This window comes from Lagenorhynchus albirostris, chromosome 4 (assembly GCF_949774975.1).
Source record: "Lagenorhynchus albirostris chromosome 4, mLagAlb1.1, whole genome shotgun sequence".
In the NCBI taxonomy this organism is placed as follows: domain Eukaryota; kingdom Metazoa; phylum Chordata; class Mammalia; order Artiodactyla; family Delphinidae; genus Lagenorhynchus; species Lagenorhynchus albirostris.
The window spans coordinates 36,331,247-36,354,081 of NC_083098.1; the positions used below are offsets into that span (position 1 = coordinate 36,331,247).

General features: G+C 38.8%; 1 protein-coding gene across 6 annotated transcripts in view; it reads left to right on the top strand.

Moving 5' to 3' along the window:
* Nucleotides 1-9,266: 9,266 nt before the first annotated feature.
* Nucleotides 9,267-22,835, top strand: part of KLHL8 (kelch like family member 8) — a 59,557-nt gene continuing 45,988 nt past the window's right edge. For 3 of the 6 annotated variants that reach the window (XM_060147844.1, XM_060147840.1, XM_060147845.1), the window contains exons 1-2: nucleotides 9,267-9,442; nucleotides 20,888-20,999. The gene's annotated coding sequence lies outside the window, so the exon portion shown is untranslated. The other 3 variants (XM_060147842.1, XM_060147841.1, XM_060147843.1) reach the window with 3 other exon arrangements.

Here is a 22,835-nt window from a genome sequence, read left to right on the forward strand (position 1 = left end):
ATAAACATACATTCAGGATAGTATTTACCTCTGTGGGAGAGAGAGAGGAATGTGTTTGGAAAGGAACCCTCAGAGTAAGACTTTAATTATTCTTTTTACCTTATGTATACACATATATTGTTAAGTGCAGAATAAATTTAATTATTTTAAAATATTGAAAATTGTACGCATAAAACTCTATTAGCTCTGAAGGGAGAAGTCCTCTAGATAGAATGTGATGGGTCTAAATTAGAGTCATGGTTGTAGAGATAAAGCTTTAGGAGAAAATCTGTGAAATATTATGAACTAAGAAAATGCGTAATCATGTTTGATTGGATTTGAGTACAAAAAAGAAAAAAAGATTAAAAAGAAGCTCTGTTATTTCAAATTTTGGAGGCCAAGAGAGTTTAGATGGAACTGAGAGGGGTGGGAATGGCAACAGATTGGAAGTCAGGACTCAATATGCTGAAACTGAATATTGATAGGAAAGCTAATGGAGAGATGCAGTTGGTTGCTAGGTTGCTTTCACTGATGTGAAAGGTCATTGGTACAGGGGTTGAGGTTAAACTTAAGTGTGAATTAGATATCTGAAGCAAGGAGAGGTCAGAGTTCTTTCTTAGGACTGTTCTTGGAGGAAGAATAACCAACCAATTAATAAAAAGCAATGAGATCAACACTGTAAAGCAATTATACTCCAATAAAGATGTTTAAAAAAAAAAAGCAATGAGATCATAACCTCCAGCTAGTATTACAGCAGCATTGTCTTCCTACAATTGTCTTTATGTACGGAAACAAGGCAAATCATAAAAAAAGGAAAAGAATGACCAATGGGAATATTAAAAATTTCATCCTTGTTATTAATCAGAGCAATGAAATTAATTATTGGCAAAGGCTTAAAGAAGAAAATAGAGTTGATAGAACTGTCAGGAAATAAACAACCTCATACATTGCTGGTAGGAGTCACTTAGGTAAGATGTCAAAAATCTTTTGAATATATGTGTTCTCTGATGTAGCAGTTCCACTTTTGCGGAAGTACCTTGATGATTTAGTTAGAAGTTACATTTAGTTACAAGTTATACAACCTAGTAATTTTTTTTTTGAAAACTGAAAAACTCAAAATAACTAAAAGTGAAACTTGATTGAAGGAACAGTAGTAGTAAGTCCATACAGTGAAACACTCTGCAATCATTTTTGAATGTTGTTAAACATAAGTATTTTTTGACTTGTCAAGTTATTCAACATATATTCTTCAGTGGGGAAAAAAAGCAATTAAAAAAGCCTACTTTAATTCATGTAAAGAAAATGTTCCAAAATATTTTTGGAAGGTAATATTTCACATTGAGAAGTAGAGGCAGGTATTTTTGGAACTGGCAAGATATTACCAGTTGCTATTTTAGAATAGTGGTGTTATTTTTATTTTCTAATTTTTTAACAATAAGCATATATTGCTTTTATAATAAGATTAAAAAAACACTAACTTTATTTTTAATTTTTTTAAATGTCTTTGGAATTTTTCTTAGGTGGATCAATAATATGTTTAGATATGAAAGCAAAGAAAGAGGAAAATGTCAGGACAGAGAAGGTATATAAAGAAAAGTACATCTTGTATATTCCTACCACAAATGGGTTGCATATCATTGGTGATGTCACATCATTCTACCCTAGAAGTAAACTTGAAGGTAAGAATTTAAGTCCGTATTTCATTTGGGAGGTGATTCCAAGAAGCACTGGCAGCAGCAGAGAGGGAGAGAGAAAAACAAAGGGAAGGAAGCTAATTAAGGATGAATTATCATGCAGATCACCCCTGTGGGCAGCTGGGCTCAAACCCCAGGGGAATTCTGGGAAACCGTGTAGAAGGTACCTCAGAGTTGCCTGCCCCCTCCCCCCATCAGGTCGGTGAGGTTGCTTGATTTTTAGTCACCAAGTCCCTTCAGTCACTATTTGAGAGCTGCTTGTGGGGAGATGGGAGACAGTAGAACTTCCCAGCGCTTCTAGTCTCCTCTGCCTTTGGGCTAGTGAGGCAGATAGAAAAAGCCATCAGGTAAAGAGTTGCAGGTGTCTGCTGATGGAAGTCTAGCTTCGACCTGCATACTCCACTATCCAACTTCAGAAACACCCCTACAAACATATCTAGACTTCTTGTGCTTTCTAATGGTGATTTTATTTATTTATTTTTATTAAAAAATTTTTTTTACATTTTTATTGGAGTATAATTGCTTTACAATGTTGTGTTAGTGTCTGTATAACAAAGTGAATCAGCTATATGTATACATATATCCCCATATCCCCTCCCTCTTGAGCCTCCCTCCCACCCTCCCTATCCCACCCCTCTAGGTGGTCACAAAGCACTGAGCTGATCTCCCTGTGCTATACTGCTGTTTCCCACTAGCTATCTATTTTACATTTGGTAGTGTATATAGGTCAATGCAGCTCTCTCACTTCATCCCAGCTTACCCTTCCCCCTCCCCATGTCCTTAAGTCCATTCTCTACATCTGTGTCTTTATTCCTGTCCTGCCCCTAGGTTCATCAGAACCATCTAATGGTGATTTTAGATAATTTTTTCACCTTGAGTGTCCACAAAATAATATGAAGGTATAAGCATCTGCTGGGGCAGGTAAGGGGTGGGGATAAAATCAGGGAGGGAATTAAGAAGATTACAATTTGTTTCAACTGGTCTGTGCTGAGCACTGTGTTAGGTACTATGGAGATAGAACAGAAGCATAACTTGTAAATTCTGGTCCACAGAGCTTACAATGTAACAGGATACTCACATACATTTAAAATATTTAAGTGATAATAAAGGCTGTATATGGTTAAGTGTCAGCGTGAATGATGCAGCTAAAAATGCCAACTGAGGAGAGAAACGTTTCTCTATTTAAAAGGGGGTCATACACTTGAATCGTAGACCAGACCAGTGGATTATATGACAGTTGAAAATGAGGGTAGGTGATAAGCCCAGCATGAACAAAAATGTCAGAGCAGGTGACAATATCTTCCAGTTGTCTTTCTAAATCCCTCTTCACCCTTCTCTATACAGCTTTGTGCCAGAAAATCTACATTGATGGACAAAATTAACAGACTTTCTTATCCACTGGCTTCCAGAAGCTGCCTTTGGCAGGGGTTGTCACCTGAAGTCAAAGAGAAGGAGAGGGAGATTGGGGTACTTCTATCCTAGCACCCTTCCTGCAGGGAGTCATCAAGGCTTTATTACAGTCAGCAGGCCTCTACACACAGCTTTGTCTCCCCTCCAGTTCTGGTAACTGCTCTCTTACTAGCTCAGGAGTACTGCATGCTCCTTTTAGCTTTCCCTAGAACCTGTCCACACCTTTATTAAATTTGCCTCAAATGGCTCATTAAATGTACCGTGAGTCATCTGCCAGCAGCCTGCCTGAGAGGGTGAGAGCGGGCTTCTTGGGAGGAGAGAGGAGGAAAACTTTTGTTTTTTATATAAATTTATTTATTTATTTGGCTGCATAGGGTCTTTGTTGCTGTGTGCGGGCTTTCTCTAGTTGTGGCGAGTGGGGGCTACTCTTCGTTGTGTTGCGTGGGCTTCTCATTGCGGTGGCTTCTCTTGTTGCAGAGCACTGCTCTAGGTGAACGGGCTCAGTAGTTGTGGTTCGTGGGCTCTAGAGTGCAGGCTCAGTAGTTGTGGCACACGGGCTTAGTTGCTCCGTGGCATGTGGGATCTTCCCAGACCAGGGCTTGAACCCATGTCCCCTGCATTGGCAGGCGGATTTTTAACCACTGTGCCACCAGGGAAGCCCGAGAGAAGGGAAACTTTTGGCAGACCTTGAGGAAAGGGTTCACATTGAGAAGTAGAGGCAGGTAAGATGGACACTGCTTTTAAATTTTTTCTAAAGGAAAAAGGTAGTCCAGATTTAAGGACAGTAGCCTGAGTGAAGTTTAAAACTCCTTGACTGACATGTAAATGACTGCTTGCCAAGGCAGCACGCAGCAAAGGTGATCACATATCTTCTATCCTGAGCCCTCTTTGGCCTCATCTGTTTTCTATTCAACAGTTGTGAGCATAAAGCAAGAGTCTTATTGTGGCACCTCCAACCAGGTAGGCACAGGCTTCTGACTCAAGGCTCAGGTGATGATAAAAGTAGCAACTGAAACTTCACATATAGGCTGAACAACAGGCTACTCTATTCTAATAACCCAGTTTTGCCTCTGAGGAAATTGGCTGAAAGTTTTTCTTTTGGTTCTGCTTCCTTGAAAATGAAATGCAATTATAATAATATCTCTTTTTCAACGTTGGCTTATAAACGTCCAAAGAGAATCACTTACAAAGAGGATCTGAAAATTTGAGCTTCTTTCTGTACCATCTGTGCAGGGATTATGAGTGTGTGAGTCTGTGGTTACAGGACAGCCTGTAACCATTTAGGGGAAAATTACACCATCATCCCAAGGTTGCAACATGATAACCTCAAAGTATTGTCTTAAGGTTTCTGTGCAGAACTGTCAAGGCCTAGTGAAATAAATTCACACACCCTATCTGATTACTCAACCCTGGTTTATCTCTTTCAATCAATGGTTTTCACCTGCTGATCTCTTCCTGTCTCCTGACTATTGTTCTTCCTTCTCCACTGGCCCAGTGAAAGAACAGTCCTAAATCGTTAATTAATAAGGAAAGAAAGCCTGCAAGCCTGGGCAGTCCACTTTGCCAGTTCTAAAATTTAGAAGCAGTCACATTTTGTTTATCACATACAAATATTATCCTTTTCACAACTGGAACTTCTAACACTGGAAGGCTTGTAGTAGGACTATTATCGTGGCTCAGTGGTCATGAGGGACCTAGGCTCTTTCTGTCATTCTTCCATCATCCTGTACATGACTTTCACCCTCAAATAACCTCATAGTCCAAGGTGCCTGCTAAAACTCAAGCCATTATTTCCAGGAAGAAAGAAGGATAAGAGAGGTACCTTCCAGCTGAATCAATTCCCTTTAAGCAGCCATCCCTAAAGTCCCATGCAACACTTGTACTTACACCTTATGAATAGAACTTTGTCAGGGAGCGTGGCAAATAATTTGTTAGCTGGGTACCTAGTCATCCCTTCAAAAAAACTGGGGTTCTTTCATTAATGAAGAGGGCAGGAAGATACTGTTTAGGAACTAGCAGTATCTGCCATTCTGCACTGTAATTTAAAAAATTCCAAAAAAAAAAACACGAAACCTTTGAGGGATAGAATTTCTTTGAGAACGTGAAGATGATATCAGAAAGCTAATGTAATATAGATCTACAGTAGTTTTCATAGAGATCATACATTTGGAATATTATTGGAATTGAAACACAATTACATTTATATCACTGTACCACTTTCTACCATATATATGGATACAACTTTGCTCAGAAGTGTATTGCACACATTTCTAACGTTGGAAAACAAAGTTTCTCTAAATGGGTTTTTCTAATAATTAAAGTCAGGAGACTTCTGGAGTGTGGTAGGGATAGAGGCAAAATGCTCTTATCCTGTTATGTCACGTATTGCGGGAGAGAAGATTCCACAGCTCCCACAAAGGCAGCTTGAAAGTTCAACCATGTCTAGGCAGGTTCATGGGAAATGGAAAGTGATTTAACTTGGGCAGGATGGAATAGCCAAAGTGAAATGTTAAAAGTGGAGGGGGAAAAAGCAAACCTGAATTAAATGATACGTTTTAAAAACTCACCAACACAACAGGTAATTTTCCGAAGAAATAATTTAGTGCACAACCTTAACTGGCAGTGGCTATACCAAGGATGCCTTCTGTTTTAGCTCCATCTACTGACCTGCCCCCAAACTACCCAAAATAAATAATCACTCTAAACAAGAACAGTGTACCTGCTATGTAAACATATCCTCAAGTACTGTCCTCTGGTCGACGCTGCAGCCCCACTACTTCCATTCAAATCTTTAACTCAAATTCCCTGTTATATAGATACTCTGGAGGCACCAGTGAGAATTAGCCATCGTGCTTTAAGAAGCAGAGTTGAATAGTTGCAACGGAGACCTGAAGGTCCGCAAGCCTAAAATATTTTCTTCACAGAAAATATTTGTTGGGTCCTTCTTTATTGCACAAAGTTGATATGCATTCGTTTATTTCCCAAGTATTTGTTAATCAGCCACCTCATATCAAGTACTGTGCTCCTACTTTCTATTTAAGAAGTTTTCAGACAAATGAAAGAATAGATATCTAACTAAAATGCTCACTGACATGTGCTACCTGAGGGGCAAAAATAGGTTGTAATGTGAGCATGTACAGGAAGCATTAATGTGAGCATGTACAGGAAGCATTAGAGAGGAGGGGAACTGTAACCGGGATAGACTTCCTGATGAAAACCGTAACTAGGTTGATGTTGGTTGGTGAGTAGGAGTTAACCAGGCAAAGAGGGAGAAGGCATAGCAATTACAAAGGCCCAGAGAGAAATTAGGGAAATTTAAGTATTTCAGAGATGAGAGTGAAAAATGGTCAACAAAGGCTTAGAGATACCTGTGTCAGATTAATGGCAAGGGTAATGGATGGAAGAACTATCATAAAGTAACTAAAATAGGTTAAGTCAGGCCACTAGGGTGAGGCCAGAAAATGCAGCCATCCAGTATATCATGGGGCAGAAGGCAGGAAGTGATTGTTAAGGGAAGCTGAAGCTGGCAGTTGGCTGAGGAGGAGGGTGATAAAATGGGAGTTGAGGAGTGGGAAGAAAGGTAACTGCAAACCAGTGACTCTGACCTGGACAGGAGGGGTGGTCTTGCTTGTTCAGACTCTTTAAGGAAATTTTCATAGGCAGGCAGCTGTCCAAGGGACTGCCCACTGACTGAAAGCTTTGCCTCCACTGCAAATGAAAATAAAATGGTCCCCTTCATTAGTGTTTCCAAATCCCTTGGCAGGCCCCATTTGAAATTCTTTTGGAGATTGTATAAAGCCTTTTATTCCAGGATTAGAGATAAAGACTTAACATGCAAATGTCAATTGAGGTTAAAACATTGCAATTTATTTGGACCAAAGTACAACAGACAGTGAGCCAACAGATATCAGATCTTTACCAATTTTAATTTATGGAACTTTAGGGAAGGTAAGGGGTCTCTAATGAAAGGTCCTTACTTATTAAGGCTAGTCCTGTTTATTCTCAAATGGAGCTAGGGAAGAATGAATAAAAGCTAAGAAGATATCTTTGTCATATTTAGGAAATGTGTGTTCTTTTCTTTCACTGAGGTTGTAGCAGAGGAAGAAGTTATCCTTGACTCTCCTAGGTTCTCTGTCTACCTCTGAAAACTAAATGGACAAAGACAGATGAACAGGATAAAAGCATACACATTTTACTGAATTTTTACGGGTATGTGGGAGACTTCATGTACATTCAAGAGAATGAAGACTCAAAGAAGTGACCTCAGCAAGAAGCTTTTACACCTTTTAGACAAACAATAAGTGTGTGAAGAATTGACAAGACAGTGGTGTTTGGGCTAGGGTTAGTAAGTGGTGAAGAAGTAACTAGGAAGATAAGGGTTAGTTTATCTTAAGTATGTTTATACAGACTTCTCGGCCCTAAATTCCATCTCTGGCAGTATAAATGTCTTCTTTACTCCTGGTATAGGGAGGATACTTTTTATATGGGAGTTTGATGACCTGTTTTGGGGAAGAAGAGTGAGGCGGGAATGAAGAGTGACCTTCCTGCTTCTGTTTTCTCAAATTCTTTCAGTTTAAGATATTCAGTATTACAAGGTGCCATATTTTGGGGTAGCATGTTCTGAATCCTATCAAGATGTATCTTGTTTTGTAAGATTTTATTTTTAAAAATAATTATTTGAGAGCATTGTTGTGGATATATCACATTTTAGGGAAGGATTTCCCCCCCCCCCAGTTTATTGTTATTTGGTTTGAGAATTTCATTTAACTTTCAGAATTTTTGCCTGACTCCCCTCTCCCAACAAAAAGCTCTATATTGGTATACCTTATATGTTCCTCACTCCCCTTGCCACCCTCTGCATACCTTTTTATTTCTCATTATCTGTTTAGTCTGTCTCCTCCACTAGATCTTAAGTCTCCACAAGGGCAGGGACTATTTGGTTTTGTTCACTGTGTATCTCCCAGTTCCTAACTCAGTGTCTGGCATATAGTAGGTGCTCACTAAATATTTTTGAAAAAATAAATGGTAACAATATTGAAATATTGTGTATATTTCTTTGACGTTGTTAGTAACTACAAGTAGTTTGGTATTTGTCAATTAGCAGAGGAAAAAAGAGCAGTTCTGTTCCATAAGCATTTTTTAGAAGATACTGCACATGCAATTAAAAAGAAGTTCAGATTATAAAAAAATTCTATTAGAACATGGTCTTATTAAATATATAGTATTACATCATGCTTCCAGACAAATTTTACAATGTGTGTGTGTGTGTGTACACTAAAACTGGTCTTGCTCTATTTTTCAAAATGTATTTACATTAAATTTGAAAAATATAATGTTCTGAAGAGAAATATTCTGAAGTATTAAGATTTATTTCTATTTCTGCTATTTAAAAAAATAAAAGTGAGTTTTTTCCCCTAGAAACGAAAATTCAAAGTCATTTTGGGGTTTTTACATAAGATGCTAATGTTAAAAAAAAACCTCTTTTCTAGCAAAATCAATCCAAACCTATGTGTTAATATTTATAAATGTACCTAGGATTGAATTTATTCTGAAACAGATTCCTAGGGTTGTGAAAGCTAGAGGTTGCTCTAACAAAAGACACATTTTGGGGAATATCCTTCTTCAAAGTTTTTTCTTTGCTCTCTCATTATCCCCCTCCTCCTACATTTCATTGACTTTATCGAAAAATCAGTTTATTTCAACATCATTTTTACTTGCAATGGTTGTTAGCAGCGAGTGCTTAGGTCAATCAACGGCTTCCGTGGGCTTATAAACTGTGGTTATGTGCTTATAAACACCAGCTGTTTTATGTATCCTTTGTAGAGCCTGTGGAGAAACTGACAGTAATAAAAGTAGAAGCCTTTTTTTCCCTTTTTTTTTTTTTTTAGAGACATAAACCCTAAGAACCCTCACCATGATCAGGAGGGGACTTATAGTACTGCCACAGAAGTGAAGAAACGGGTAACTCCACAGGTATTTATGCCATGGCCTATCTAAAAATGTGTTTTGGGGACGTCCGCTAGGCCCTGGCCAGTCAGCATCCGGCAGGATAACGCTCCCAGTCGGGTGAAAACTCCAGCTACCCAAGCGGAGCTGGGCTCGGAGAGCACGTGGGGCGGGGGCGGACCACCGGAGGAGGTAATTGGAAACCACACTTCCCAGAGTGCTGTGCGCAGGCGCGGGCGAGAGGACGCCAGGCACTGGCTGGGCTCGGCGAGGCCGCGCAACAGAGCGCGCGTCCGTCGGGTTCTCGCTTGGGGCTGGTAAGGCGCCGCTCGGGGCTGCGGGAACCTGATAGCGCGGCTGTATCCTTGGCGAGGCCGGGAGGAACCAAGCGGAGGGACGAGCAGAGGACTGAGGTAACCGGACGCTCGTTCCGCCTCACTTCCCTCTTCCTTTGTGCGGTGCTGTCCCCTCCTGCCAAGTCCTCCCTACCCCAGATCGTAGCGCCGCCCGGGCTCGTGCCTGCGGCGCGGGGAAACTCCAGCCCTGCGCGCAGTAACCCAAACTCCACAGCTGATAGGGTTTGGGCCCATTAAACCGCTGCACTGTTTCTGTGGCTCTCACGGGGTCGCGTTCCCCGAGGGAAACCCCAGTCTCTGACTCTGTCATTCTCGCCAGCGGCCCCCTGGCTCGCTCGTCTGGGTCTTTCGAAGAAGAGAGGGGCAAGCAGGTGGTTCTCGGGGGTCCCTGGCATGAGCAGTGCGGTGCGGCGGGCACGGGTTCGGGGTCCGGGGAGGGCGGCCCTACACCCCTGGGACCCGCGGCCTGTGGGGGTGGGGCAGGCAGGCTGACTCCGGGCTCTGCGGCGCCGGACGCGCGGCCCGCCGGGGGTTAACCGCTGTCCTGGATGCTCGCTGCGGGGGCTTGCTGCCCTCCCGGAGGGTTAGCCGCCCCTCTGGGACTGGCCCGCCTGAGGGGTTCGTGGCCCGTCGGGACTGGCCGGTCCGCGGGGCTCGCTGAGGATCGGACTGCCTGGTGCTGGGGGCTTGCAGCCCGCGCCCGGTGGACCATCCGCGGGGGTGGAGACCGGATCGAAGAGTGCCTCCCGGTGAGACACCAGAAACTGCAGCCTCTTTCAAAACACGCAGCTGCTCAATGGAGTTGTTTTACAGTCACGGATGCCTGCTCTCTCCTCCTTTCTCTCAGTTCTGGGCTTAGCTTGCTGGTTTCCTGCGGGAGGCGATTTATCTACTTCGCTCGAGTTTTCTAGCCCAGGGCTGGTCCTTTACTGGATTCGCACTGTCCTAGCGTTTGGGTGCCTGCGTTTGAAAAGCTTTTTATATGTTTTCGCACTTGGCAGTGTTGGATCGGATGACTTTTTGTAGAAAATTGAACTTTTCTCAGTATTCCTTCTAATCTGCATTAATAGCATAACTACGTTTGGCCCTTTACCTTATGCTAATGTTACCACTTTGGGAGAAAGTTCTTGAAAGAAACTGGTTCGACACAGGTATTTTATCTGCTCGTTGCACGTTTTTTTTCTTTGTTTTCTTTGCATTGTTTTTTTTCCTGTGTAGGTTGATACTTGCTGACCCTTGGTGTTCTTCATTTTCATTCTATGAGGAAATCCTTTTCCTCCACCTCCCTCGAGTCTTGATCCTGCCAGAGGGTAGACTTGGGTAAGCAGAGGATCTCTCTACTTGGCGGTGGCTTTTTTCATTGGCTGCTGCTTTTCCTCCTCCTTCCTAGGGGCACCCACTTTAGTTTGTCAGTCAACCCATGACCTACTTCAAACTTTCAGTCACTTTGTATAGCGCCCTTAAGATACGAAGAGTATAAATATCAAAAGAAATCTTAAGATAGCATACTCTATTGCATTTAGCTTCATCATGTTAACAGTTAAAGCTGTTAATTCTTTCAGCATTTGATAAGATTACTATTATTTTCTAAGATGGTAATATATTCTGTAATAATTGCACATTCTGTATCCTGGCAGGAAATTTAATTCACAGCCAGTGAGGGCAATTTTAAAAAATACTATTTCCTCATTTGTTAAGAAGAAAGTGAAGCAGATAAATTAGACCCCCCCCCACCATTTACCAAAGTAGTTTATATTTAGAGCAGTTTTAGGTTCATAGCAAATTTTTTTTTTTTTTTTTTTTTTTTTGCGGTACGCGGGCCTCTCACTGTTGTGGCCTCTCCCATTGTGGAGCACAGGCTCCGGACGTGCAGGCTCACCGGGCATGGCTCACGGGCCTAGCCGCCCCGCGGCATGTGGGATCTCCCCGGACCGGGGCACGAACCCGTGTCCCCTGCATCGGCAAGCGGGCTCTCAACCACTGCGCTACCAGGGAAGCCCCGTAGCAAATTTAAGTGGGAGGTGCAGATTTCATATACCCCCTGCCCTCATATGCCCCCTGCCTTGCCCCATGTATGCACAGTCTCCCCTAACAAAATCCCCACACCAGAATGGTACACTTGTTACACTCGATGAACCTGCATTGATACATCATCACCCAAAGTCCAGAGTTTACATGAAGGTTCACTCTTGGTGTTGTACATTCTGTGGGATTAGACAAATGACCCTTTTTCAAAAAATCAAGAACTCTTTTAGAGTTGTAGAGAACTGAAAATGGGTTTGTCATTTTGAAAAGATTAAAGGGGCTATTTTGAACCTCCTAAAACTTAATTTCAAATAGCTTTTGTGTTTTAAAACATTGGATATTTAAACTGGTTTCTTATATTTGAATTTTCAACAAAGAGTCATTTATTTTTGTGTATTAAGAACTAAAGAGTTGAGGGAGAAGAAATGCTTCGTAGAATAAGAAAATGTCATATTTTTCAGTCCTGAAACTCATTAGCTTGAGAGTTTCTTCACTTTTCTGAAAAACATGTTTTATGTAAACCAATGAAGCAAGAGGAAATGGAACATTTGAAATATACTTTTTAAAAAAAATTGATGTCAGTATTCAAGATACAACTACACTAAAATGTGACCCATTAGGCTTTTTTTAAAAAAATCTATTTTCTTTGTGTGAGGGGCTCTTGTGGAAGCATCAGGATATAATAACATATTGAGCTCAGTTCTGGAACTAGGCAACTCTGGATTACAATACCAGCTCTTCAGTTGTTGGCTCTGTGACTCTGTCAAGTTATTTTCTGAACCTCTATTTCCTTAGCTGTAAAAGGGGGTAAAAATATTCATTTTTATAATGTGAAGTCATTTTATAAACTGTAATGCACTATCATATTTATCAGTATCATTAGTCACATGCTATATTTCAAAATGTTGCCAGTGTAGTTTATTTTCTGTTGAATACTGCTTATGTAAGTACTGTCAAACTTCTTTTTTTAAGGGTTGGCTGTACAAGAGAGTTCATTGTCTGGTTATGAATAATTTAGTTGGTTCTTGTGAGTCAGAGGTAAAATTATGGAAGAGGGTCAAAGGGACCTTGAGAAAATTTCTACTTTGTCTGTGGTTCTTAACCTGGATCTGTGGATGTGTCCATAAATGGTCTTCCAAGAGTCTGAATTCTGTGTAAATTTGTGTTTTTCTGGGGAGAAGACCCACAGCTTTCAATGTATGTTTAAAAGGAGTTCACGGCCCTTTTTAACTGAACTGAAGCATTAGCTTCAGTTATCTAAGGAGGTTTCTTTACTAGATATTTTGCAGATTATTTTTAAAATTTTTTTTGATAAAGGAAAGTGAACAGAATTTTGTGTTTGTGTATGTGTATACAGATAATTTTTGAAGCACCGTGAGTGCCTGTTTTTCTTCTAGAAATAGAGCTTGATATTTTTGATATATTATGTTCATACCAATAAGAGTGCTGCTGCTTATACCTGGAGCGCACACCACTGATTGATCCATTATTGTTAGGCAGATAATGTCCACTTCTCCTCCTACCCCTCCAGGCTTGATGGGCGTTAAAATGCATGGCAAAGAATGTCACCCTGATACAATCCAGCATGTTAGAATATGATTTTGAAATGCTAAAAGATAATTTGGTTTGTTTATTCTAAAATTTGGACTTTTTTCTTTTCTCAACAAAACACCAGATGCTAAAGAAAACTAAGCATTTTCTCTTCCAAACTAGATAATGATACTTACATAGTATATTTATGTTGTAATATTTCTTTTTATATAACACGGAATGTGAAGTTATATTGAATTCTAATTGATGATCATTTTAACATTCAGCATTGCTAGTTTGGAAAGAATGTGAAATTTACAGTCAGCTTATGTAGATTAAGTTTTAATTTGTGATTTTAATTATGACATTTAAAATTAATCTTATTTGCATTTTGGGAATTTCAGAAGTAGGTTAGTGTTCTAAGTTTGAGTTCATTCCTGTAATAGAGTTTGGAAGTAAACTATATCAAACTGCCCTATTTTCTTTGTTAGTGGTAGATTGCTGGGCTATAAGGCTTTACAGTGTGAAGCGAACTTCTGTTTCTGGATCAGTTACCAGTAGCAGTCACAAGGTCTGAAGAGTATGAGGTGGATGAAGTGATGGTATACAAACTTATGAATGAGTGTATCCAGTGGAGTAATGTCTTTTTAAAAAATTATTAATTAATTAATTTGTTTATTTGGCTGCGTCGGGTCTTAGTTGAGGCACGCAGGATGTTCGTTGAGGCGTGCGGGATCTTCCATTGAGGCGTGCGGGTTCTCTCTTCTGTAGTTGTGGTGTGCGGGCTTCAGGGCGCGTGGGCTCTGTAGTTTGTGGCAGGTGGGCTCTCTCATTGAGGTGCATGAACTCAGCAGTTGTGGCCTGCAGGCTTAGTTGCCCCGTGGCATGTGGGATCTTAGTTCCCTGACCAGGGATCGAACCCACGTCCCTTGCATTGGAAGGCAGATTCTTTACCACTGGACCACCAGGGAAGTCCCCCTCTTTTTTGAGTTTTTTTCTTTTATTCCCCCCCCTTTTTTTATTTTTTTGCCGTATGTGGGCGTCTCACTGCTGTGGCCTCTCCCGTTGCGGAGCACAGGCTCCGGACGCGCAGGCTCAGCGGCCATGGCTCACGGGCCTAGCCGCTCCGCGGCACGTGGGATCTTCCCGGACCGGGGCACGAACCCGTGTCCCCTGCATCGGCAGGCGAACTCTCAACCACTGCGCCACCAGGGAAGCCCCTCTTTTCCCCTTGGATATTGGTATTTTCATTTGATAGCTGAATGCTTTTCAAAGTTCAAGGTTCTAAATAAATACTTGGGGATTTATAAAGTAGCAGAACTATGTTCAGCTCTCTAGATTTGCACTTTATAAAAGTAGTCTGAGAGGTCTATATGGATCTTGAAGATCAGTTAGAGATGAATGTCAGCATTTGCATAGTGTGTGTATATCTGTATACACACACACATATATATAAAAGTCACTGTGTTGCATCTTTAGTTATTTTAATGCAGAGGATTGTGTATTTCTTTAATAATGAAAGTTTGAGTTAAATTAATTGGATACAGAAAACAGGAATCATTTCAGCAAAAATTTTATCTATGGAAATACTGTCATGTTGAGAAGATCAGTGATTTTATAAGGGAAAAGAATCTGAAAAAATACGTATAAGTGAATCACTTTGCTGTTCACCTGAAACAAACACAACATTGTAAATCAACTATACTTCAATTTTTAAAAAATCTGTGATTTTATGTGTGTTCTCTTACTCTTGAACTTTAAAAAAAATTCAAAAATTTTCTGTATGGGGAGAATATTATTAACATCCATATTTAATTCTTAAAATCTATACATACCATACAAAGATGTAGTTACACTCCCTGTACAAAGACAGTTAGTGCCATCTTTGGCCTAGTGTTAAAAGTTTTGGCTGTATAGTCATGCAAGCCTGTGTTGAGTCTTGGGCATTGCCACTTATAGCTGTGTGACCTTGGGTAGGTTTCTTAACTTCTGTGAGCCTTATTGTCTACAACTGTAAATATAGGAATAATACCTCTTTGAGTTGTCCTGAGGAGTGGAATGAATAAATGTGAAATATCTAACTCAAATAATAGCAGTTACTTGTATAACTTCTGTGCCAGACAATGTATTAACTCAGTCCTTATAACAGTTTTATGGATTATGAAATTTGTACTGTAACTTTCCTCATTTTTACAGGTAAAGAAACTGAGGCTGATAAAAGGTTATATAACTTAACCAAAGTCATACAGTCATACATACAAAGTAGATAGTAAGCACTCAACTAATGCTGACTGTTTATTTTTTTAAAAAAAAGAGTAGTATAGCCAGTTCTCATCTTTTGCTATAGTGAAAAATGAATCTGAATGTAGATCACTATATAGCATATTTTGTTTCTTTGCTGGAAAAAGCGTTGATTGAAGGATTGTGTTCCTCACCAAGGGCTGAGGATCACATAATTTGTAAAAGTAATAATGTCCATTTATTGAATGCTTGCTGTGAACTAGACACAGGGCTAAGTACTTTACTTATACTACTTCATTTATCCTTCCCAACAGTCTTACAGAAAGCTGAGGCTCAGAGTGATTTTAAGTGACTTGCCCAAGGTTACACAACTAGCAGGGACTCTCAAAACTGGCTCTAAAGTCTGCTATTAACCACTAGTTTATGTGCCTTGTGTTAAATATGACTATAGATTTCTCTAAAAAGAAAGGCAACAGCTTCAATAATTTTAAATAGGAAAAAAGTACTCTCATAGTTTAGAACTAGAAGTACAATAGGCCCTCTGTATCTGCAGATTCCATATATGCAGATTCAAGGAAACTCAGATCGAAAATATTCAAGAAAAAAATTCCAGAAAGTTCCAAAAAGCAAAACTTGAATTAGCTGTGCACTGGCAACTATTTACATAGCATTTACATTGTATTAGGTATTATAATTAATCCAGAGAGGATTTAAAGTATATGAGAGGAGGATGTACATAGGTTATATGCAAATACCATGCCATTTTATATAAAGGACTTGAGCATCATTGCATTTTGGTACGAAGTGCCGTGTCCTGGAACTAATCCCCCAGGATATCAAGGGAAGACTGTAAACAGCAATTTCCCAGATCTATGGTCTTGTAGGCCAAACCCAGCTTGCTTCTGGTTTTGTAAAGTTTTATTGGAACACAACCACACTCATTACTTTATTATCTATGGGTGCTTTCCTACTACAATGGCATAGTTGAGTAGTTGGGACAGTCTCAGTGACACATAAAGCCTGAAATATTTACTGTCTGGCCCTTTACAGAAAAAGATTGTTGACCCCTGACCTAGACCAATGCTGTTCTTTTATAAATGAAGAAATTGAGACATGAGAGATTAGGTAACTTCCCAATAATGCAGTAGTTAAAATCCAATTCTGATACCTAACTCACTGTTTTTTCTCCTATACCGTGCTACTTCTTAAGTCCTATAAAATCAACAAGTGTACCATATAATCATTATATAAGGGACTTTAAAGTATTATAAAATGTTTATAATATATAGGAATATTTAACCTAGTTAAAACAGAATGCTAGCTATAATAAGAGTAAACATTTAGTCATTTCTCTTTCTTTCTTAGAATTTGAAGAGCTTTGCGATTACACTTTGTATAGCCCATGCCTTAAAGTTCTGCAGCCAGCTTTAAACTTATATTTCCTTATTTTCCTTCACAAATTTCTCTGTAAAAAATAGAGGCTTTGGAATTGTTTCATTAATTGATTGTAAACAGCAGTTCAAGTTAGAAACCTATCACATATACATCTATAAAATACAGATCATACAGTTTGTACCTAGTTTCTTCTACTTACCGTTACATTATCCGTGGAAGTTTTTAAGCATTGAGGTGATGTGTTGAGATTTGAATTTGGGAATGATAACTGGCAGCAGTAAGAAGGATGTATTGGGGAGAGAAGAGGCTGTGGGGAGGCTATAATAATAAGTGTGAGATGATGGGGCCTGTGACTAAAGTGGTGTGGCTGGAGAAGCAAGGCCAACAATATGAGAAAAATTTAGGGAGGAGAATGTATGAAACTTGGTTATAGTTGGATAAAGTGGAATGGGAACTTCGAGTACATGTGAGCTATTGCATTCAATGGGCAGCCCTCTTGATCACCAAGGCTAGTTTAGGCTCTCCCATATTATCCAGCATATTTCTCTACTATTGCCTTTACCACATTATTATTATCACCTGTTTGTGTCCCGTCTAGATGATTCAAGCTCCTTAATGTTGGGAATTATGTCATGTCTTATTCATCTTTTGGGGGGACAGATTACTTTAAAAAATTAGATTATGCTTTTGCATACATTTTTTTTTAAAAAAAGAAAAATACAAGAGATAGATTGGTTAAGGTAATTCCTAAATTTCTTCACATTTAGGATCTGACTCTTGAAGCATTTTAATGAGTCCCTTGTTTTTCCATTCATTATAATCTCATCCATCTAGAGGATTGATGATGCAGCCTTTCTTAAGTGTGCTGTATCATCTTCTGAGGGATTTTTGTCTAGGCCACTAACAACACCATTCCTCAAATTTTAATGTGGATACTTTCTTGGTGTAATACATGTTATTTTTGCATGTATCTTAGTAGCAAAACATAATACAGCCTCACCTATTGTGGCTACTTGCCTTGCTTGAGTCCCATAAAGTAGTGCTTTTCAGACGCTGTAGTGAAAAACTAGTCTATGAACTAATACTTTGGTAAAGACAACAAAAATAAATTACTGGAAAAATGAAATGAAAAAAAGGACACACAAAATTCAAACTTCAATTTTTTATGAAATTCAACAGACATAAAATTACTTTCAAATATAGCTTTGCTATCAGAGTTTCTAGACACTCCATTTGTGTACTGCCTCACTGCAGACCTGTTTAAAAAAAAAAACGTTTGTGGACCAGATCCATTTTGAATAGTACTGCTAGTACTGCTGTAAAGCACTTTGTTGTTGCTTTTCATATTCATCTTTGAATTTCCAGAACCTGCAATATTACATGTGATGACTGATTGAATGATTAATATAAGACAGATGGTGTTTATCCTTAACACTGACAGTGTTTGTTTTTTAATTGAAATTTCTTGAAATGTTATAAAACCACATGAGTAGTATATCCTTAGTATATATATGCATATGTTGGTTTATGTGCTTATTTTGTAAAAATAAAAGGAAGTTGCCAAACTCCAAAGAGAAGACTGATTCTTGTATAGCCATGGTAACAATTAGTCATCAGAACCAATTTCAAATCTGCTTACTCAATAAATGACAGTTCTTTAGCATTCATTTTAAGTCAGTGTAATAAATCAACAACAGCTTCCCTTAGCGAACAAGATTTTGCAAGCCTCTGCAAGTCCACCAGCCACTGAACGCCACACTTCCTCGCAAGCTCTATGTAAGATTAGCAATGTGCTCTACTCAGAGGGACTATGCCTGACCAGCATGGCTCTCCCTGAAGTAAGAATTATTATTTAGCTTTGTGTTTTTTGCTTTATTTCATATATTGAGTGGGAAATATCTCATCTTTTGACACTTGGAAACAAATTATTGGTAAATTAATTTTTTAGTAGGCTTCATGTTTTTATTCAAGTAATTATCATCTGTTATCTGAGTACAACCCTGTGACTTCTATGACATTCTCAAGTAAAAATAATAATAGGGGCTCCTCTTAAGAGTTTGCAAATGCAATTCACATATTTAGGTAAACTTCAAGTCCTTTTTTTTAAAAAAACTGTTTATACTAGACCTTTAAACTATTGTGACTGTAATAAATTAAGTGGTCCAGTTCAGACAAGGAAATGATTATTGGTAGTGAAGCCTCAGTAGAATGCCTTCTCAATAAAACAGACTCTAAAATAGAAACATCTTTCAAAATATACAGTGCAGTGAAAATGTTGTTTTTAGACCAGGGAAATGACAGTAGTATTTAACAAGCAGATTCTGATAACAAATAACAATTGTATCTAAACATGCTAATGCTAAGAAACACAGTTTTTTGTAAGTCACAGTAAATTCTTGGAAGTTTCATGTACCTTTACTGAGTAGGAACTACTGAAGCTGTAATTCAGTTTGTCAAAGCAGCAAATTTTCCTTTAATTATTGGCATAATATATTTTTTTCTGGACCATTTGATTCAAAATTTAAAATCTCTATACTCTTTGCTTTTGTAAATAAAAAGGAAATAATGAGTATAGCTTAATTTTTTTCTGACTTAAAAGTAAAAAAATAAATTTTAAGAAACATTTACCTGTGAAATGAAGTAATTCAAAAATGTCTGCTAAGTGACATCCTTTATGATTGTGATTAAAATAATATATGCAGAATGCAGTGTTATTTTAGTTAAGATAATTTATATGTTGATTTGGATAATAGAAAAACAGTCTCCAGGGTTCATAATTAATCTGTTCATCCATTCCAAAAGTATTTTTAGCACCTCTGTTTACCATGTGTTGTGCTCAACATGGGAACAGTAGGAGTGCGTAGAAAGTGCCTATATTTTGGGGACTTACATAGTGTTACAGTAAAGACTAATAGTGAATAGGCAATTATTACGAGTATTATAAATTTGACTAAAAAGTTGAGTATGGTATAATCCACTATATAAGTACAATGAAAAAGATGTGATTAAATTGTTATAGGAGCACAGAGGAAGTACACCCAATCCAGGCTAGGAATAAGGGAGATTTTCAGGGCTGGCCTTTTTGAGCAAATGAACCGCAGCTGAGTCTTAACAAATGAGTAGGTGTCAGTTGATAAGACTGGGAGTTGGTAAAGGGCATTTCAAAATGAGAAGATAGCCTGAACAGAGGCAGAGAGGTATGAAATAGCATGAAGTGTGTGGAGAATTACGTGCGGTCATGTTTTCCGCTATACAACATAAGGTGGGGTTTACCATCTTATTTCACAAATCCACACGAGTTAAGTTTGGTAAATACACACACATTCTCTGTCAACTTTCAGATATAGCTCTAAAATTAATCAGAAACTGCTATAAAATATATTTTGTATCATTTAAAATCTTCTAACTGAATTGTAAAGAGTACAAACTAAGGTTATTTTAAAGAAGAATGAGTTTAATAGCACTATTGCTGCCTGTAGTAAGTACTGCATCAGTAACTATATAGCATTGAGTTTACTTTAGAGGTGCTTTCAATCAAAGTGCCATTTGGAATTCTTTCTACTTAGTACTCTTCTGATTAATATTTAGTATAAAAGTCACTCTTTGCCTGTAAAGACCTTTCTGAGGATAATACAGTATGAGTTAATACAGTATTCTGCATAATAGTATTTCATCTTGATAGTACATGCTAAAATGTCAGATTATAAATGCAAAGAAGTTTGAAAAAAGAAAATAAAGTGGGCTGACTTCACATAGTAGTACCTTTATGCTTTTGCTGTAAGGCCTCTTTTCTGTGATTGTGAATTGTTGTGTTTACATGTAAAAGTACATTATTTTTTGTTGTGTATTTCCTGCAGTGAACCAGTAAAACCTATCTTCTTCTGTTTGAAGTATTTTTTTCTTCCGAACTTCCTATTTTGTTGGTTGATGTGACTTTACTGGCTCTTAGAGGAACAATAAAAATGGCCTCAACTTCCTGTCTGCCTCAGTGTCATAATGTGCCAGGGTATGATAGAAACAAACTTCTGTGGACCATCTCCTTTTTTCTGGTGTTTTTAATCTCTTAATATATTGGGGAAGGAGGAGTATCATCTTTTTTTCTTCCTAGGAGTCAGAATCTTAGATACATTAAAAAAAATTCTGGGTTAGAGTTTAGGTGGAGTTACACTTGCACTCATTATTAATATGCAGTCTTTATAAGTCTCACAGTCAGTTCTTATTAGGATGTTATCTCTTTTTTTTTTTAACGTCTTTATTGAATTTGTTACAGTAATGCTTCTGTTTTTTATGTTTTGGTTTTTTGGTCGCAAGGCATGTGGGATCTTAACTGGCCAACCAAGGATCGAACCTGCACCCCCTGCATTGGAAGGCAAAGTCTTAACCACTGGATCGCCAGGGAAGTCCCTCGGCCAAGTTCTATAGAGTGAGTGTCTTAGGGTAAATATTTTTTTCCTGCTCCTGTCTTCCTGTTCTACTTTATATAATAGACTTTTTAAAAAGTTGAAAACATTGCATTCTTTAAATAGACCATTTTAAAAGAATTTAGTGTAGAAAGTTTTTGAGCTGTTGTGTCTTGCCCAAATCTGATGTCAAATGTAAAAGTAATTTTATCAAAATGAATATTTGTTAATGCCCTTTTTATAGAGCAGTCCTCTGACAAAGGAAATAATTTTATGACCATAATAAAGCCTTTTACTAGATAGAAGCTAGAGTAGTTTGATATAAGGTAAGATACGTAGATGTTTTTGAGACATAATCTTTTCAAAGAGTTCACACTGTATTAAGCAGATATGTCTAAAACACAAGGGGAAGAAAACTAAATGAATTAGAGAAGTCAAACTACTGTTTGTGTTCATAGAAGGGAGATCACATCCCATTGGAAGAATTAGAGAAGACTTCATGAAAGAAGCATTACTTAATACGCTGTGCTTTCACATCATTGCCCCATGAGGAGCAGCTTGAGAACTTGTACATAAACTTGAGAAAAATGGAATAGTGAAGTCTGTGATATAGTAGAAGAAGAATGGGCTTAATCAGAACTGAATTGAAACCCTAACTCCCACCATTTTTTTAAAAATAAATTTATTTTATTTATTTATTTTTGGCTTCATTGGGGTTTTGTTGCTGCACATGGGCTTTCTCTAGTTGCAGAGAGCGGGGGCTACTCTTCGTTGCGGTGCGCGTGCTTCTCATTGCAGTGGCTTCTCGTTGTGGAGCACGGGCTCTAGGTATGCGGGTTTCAGTAATTATGGCACACGGGCTTAGTTGCTCCGCAACGTGTGGGATCTTCCTGTACCAGGGCTCAAACTCACGTTCCCTGCATTGGCAGGCGGATTCTTAACCACTGCACCACCAGGGAAGTCCCTTCCACCATTTTCTACCTGTGTGACAGCAAGTCAGGGATGTTTAGGCTGTCTGTAATGTAGTTGTGATGCTTAAATGACAGAGTACAGTCTGCCCTCTGTATCTGCACATTCTGCATCTGTGGAAAGGGAGGGCCAGCTGTATTATGCCATTTTGTATAAGAGACTTGAGCATCGTTGGGTTTTGGTATTTGAGGGGGGTCCTGGAACCAATCCCTCATGGATACTGAGGGACGACTGTATATGTAAGATTTCTGGAAAAATATGTGACACCCAGTGGTTTAGTAAATAGTCTTTCCCCTCCTTTTCCCTACTTTATGTCAAAAATTAATGGAGGAAAAGATTGGGAGGTAGGCTGAAGTCAGAGCAAGGAGAATCTTGAATGCCTGGATAAGCTGTTGAAATACATAACATTAAGCAGTTTGGAAGGGACACTTATAGCTAGATAAATCTGGCAGCCTTGCCCTTGATGGATGTTTAGGGATGGGACAAAGGAGCATGGTGATTGGTTAATGGAAGATATGAATTAGAGTACAGTGAAAGAGAGTAGAGTTCAATGAGAGTAGGAAGAAAGAGATGAATAGGAGAGAGATTTTTCCCAAGTAGAAATCAGGGGAATTAAAACTGATGGGTTATGTAAGTCGAAAAAGGAGTCAGATTGGCTCAGGATTTGAATTAGGGCAACTGAAAAAATGGCATTGCCACTTGCAAAAGCAGAGGAATTAGAAAAAATAGCTGGTTTTACAAGGGGGAATTAGACTTTGATTTTTCATGTATTTTTGTTCTGTAATTCTGTTTCATTTGCAGTATGCTCTGAACAGTAGTGCAGGGGTTAATAGCGCAGACACTTGGAGTCCTGCTGGCTAGGTTTGAGTCCTGACTCCACCACTTAAAAT